This window comes from Labeo rohita, unplaced genomic scaffold (genome assembly GCF_022985175.1).
Source record: "Labeo rohita strain BAU-BD-2019 unplaced genomic scaffold, IGBB_LRoh.1.0 scaffold_1264, whole genome shotgun sequence".
Classification (NCBI taxonomy): Eukaryota; Metazoa; Chordata; class Actinopteri; order Cypriniformes; family Cyprinidae; genus Labeo; species Labeo rohita.
The window spans coordinates 1-2,101 of record NW_026127411.1 but is presented as its reverse complement, the minus strand read 5'-3'; positions in this window follow the sequence as shown (position 1 = coordinate 2,101).

Sequence of the window (2,101 nt, the reverse complement as noted above, 5' to 3'; positions counted from 1 at the left end):
CAAATCTGCTTTCTGCCACTGGTCAGAGAGAGAGTCGCCTTCACATCAACTGCCTGGAAATGTTGGCAGTATGTTTAGGCCTTCACTCCTTTCTGCCAGACCTGAGGGGGTACCACACATAAATCACCAGGGTGGTCTCTCTATTCATAGTGCCCCTTTATTCTGGTAGAGCGCCTATTGGAATGGGCTCAGCTCAATTTGCGTTCGCTGAGAGCGACACATGTGCCGGGCAGGTTAAACCAGGGAGCAGACATGCTGTCTCGAAGCAATGTCCCCTCAGAAGAGTGGATGCTTCATTCCCAGATGGTTCAGATAATTTGGGAGATATTTGGAAAGGCAGACGTCGACCTCTTCACCTCAGAAGACAACTATCATTGCCCAACCTATTTCTCGAAGAACAAGGATGCGTTGGCCCAGGAGTGGCCCAAACTCCTCCTTTACGCTTTTCCCCCAGCCGCCCTGATCCCACAGGTTATCAGGTGAGTCAGGGATCTGAAACACAAGGTGCTGTTAGTGGCTCCCTTCTGGAGGAACAAACACTGGTTCGCAGAGCTACCGTGGCCCATTCCCCTGAGACGGGACCTCCTCTCTCAGGCGAACAGAACAATATGGCAACCGCAGCCAGAGTTGTGGGCTCTACACCTGTGACCTCTGGATAGGAGCCTGCAAACCTCCTGAATACAATCTCTCAGGCATCCTGAATACAAGTCAAGTCAAGTCAAGTCACCTTTATTTATATACCGCCTTTAACAATACAGAATTGTGACAAGGCGGCTGTACAGTATTAAATAGGAAACAGTACATCAACAATGCCAAAGGCAACATTAAACACTCACATTATAGGTAAAGGTAGTTAATCAAAAACAATAAAATAAAATGCAATATTGTGTTAAGAGAAAGTGTCCCCAACTAAGCAAGCCAGAGGCGACAGCGGCAAGGAACCAAAACTCCATCGGTGACAAATGGAGAAAAAAACCTTGGGAGAAACCAGGCTCAGTCGGGGGGCCAGTTCTCCTCTGGCCAAAGTTCCCGTGGTCTTGTGCCGACAGCCGTCTAGGTGATGTGGTCTTTAATGTGGATCCGTCTCTGGGGCTCATCTAGTTGATGTGGACTCCGCTGACATTCAGGGCTGTAGAGGTCGTCTCTAGGTGCTGATCCACCATCTGGGCTGGGTTCGGACTGGATCCGGGGGACTGCAGTGACCATCTGATCTGGATACGGACTGGATCTGGTGGTTAATGTGACCTCGGAATAAGAGAGAAACAGACTAATATTAGCGTAGATGCCATTCTTCTGACGATGCACCGAGTACATCGGGTGTTATGGGAAGTGTTCCCGGTTCCGGTTGACCTAATTAGTGCAGCCTAACAATCCTTTAACGGATTTGAATTATAAGAATGTGGATTTGTTATGTGTAAGCAAGGTTAAAGAGATGGGTCTTTAATCTAGATTTAAACTGACAGAGTGTGTCTGCGTCCCGAACATTGTAGGGTAGATTGTTCCAGAGTTTGGGTGCTAAATAAGAAAAAGATCTGCCGCCCGCGGTTGATTTTGATATTCTCGGTATTATCAAATTGCCAGAGTTTTGAGAACGCAGCGGACGTGAGGGACTATAATGCGATAAGAGCTCACTCAGGTACTGGGGAGCTAAACCATTCAGGGCTTTATAAGTAATTAGCAAGATTTTAAAATCTATACGATGTTTAATAGGGAGCCAGTGCAGTGTAGACAGAACCGGGCTAATCTGATCATACTTTTTGGTTCTAGTAAGAACTCTAGCTGCTGCATTTTGGACCAGCTGGAGTTTGTTTATTAAGCGAGCAGAACAACCACCCAATAAAGCATTACAATAATCTAACCGTGAGGTCATAAACGCATGAATTAATGTTTCAACATTTGACATTGATAGCATAGGTCGTAGTTTAGATATATTTTTGAGATGGAAAAATGCAGTTTTGCAAATACTAGAGATGTGGTTTTCAAAGGAAAGATTACCATCAAATAGCACACCTAGGTTCCTAACTGATGACGAAGAATTGACAGAACAGCCATCAAGTATTAGACAGTGTTTTAGGTTATTACACGCTGAGGTTTTAGGCCC